At 30.1% G+C, this 508-nt stretch overlaps 1 long non-coding RNA gene across 1 annotated transcript in view; it reads left to right on the top strand.

The window, feature by feature from the left end:
* Window positions 1-236, top strand: part of LOC102590268 (uncharacterized) — a 3,053-nt gene extending 2,817 nt beyond the window's left edge. The window contains exon 3 of the long non-coding RNA XR_001472797.1: window positions 187-236. This is a non-coding gene — a long non-coding RNA (uncharacterized lncRNA). The remainder of the gene's footprint in view (window positions 1-186) is intronic.
* Window positions 237-508: the final 272 nt, after the last annotated feature.

Genomic DNA, 508 nt, shown 5'->3' on the forward strand with positions numbered 1-508 from the left:
TTTTGTAAGTTTTAAGTTTTATGTAAAAAGTAACCTAATAATAATTGTGTCTAATCTACTTTCATGTTAAATTACACTGATAGTGTGAATTATTGTCGATTCTCGCATAATCAAAGATGTTACTTTCTCCATTCCAGTTCATGTTCTTGTTAATAACCAACACAATCTGATGTTAAAATATAGCAGGCACTACTGTTCTACCCTAATCAGAGGATCTGGTTGATATTCACTGGAAGTAAGCCTTACTCTTTATTTTTACCCCTGATTTAGCTCAAAATTTAACTATCGAGGTATTTACTTTACTGAATGTAATTAGGAAGATGCTTGTTGTCATTGTGTCCAATGTGCTTAAGCAAATTTAGTTTCTTTATATGTGTTTTGTGTTTTGTTATTTGTATGCTTGTACTACTAGTTCCTTATTTATAAAAGAAAGTATAGTTTATACTCTAAAGTAAGCTGGCTGGACTTAGAATGCTTTATTATTCTGTAAGTTGACTGGAATTAGAAT

Source organism: Solanum tuberosum, unplaced genomic scaffold (genome assembly GCF_000226075.1).
Source record: "Solanum tuberosum cultivar DM 1-3 516 R44 unplaced genomic scaffold, SolTub_3.0 scf00030, whole genome shotgun sequence".
Lineage (NCBI taxonomy): Eukaryota > Viridiplantae > Streptophyta > Magnoliopsida > Solanales > Solanaceae > Solanum > Solanum tuberosum.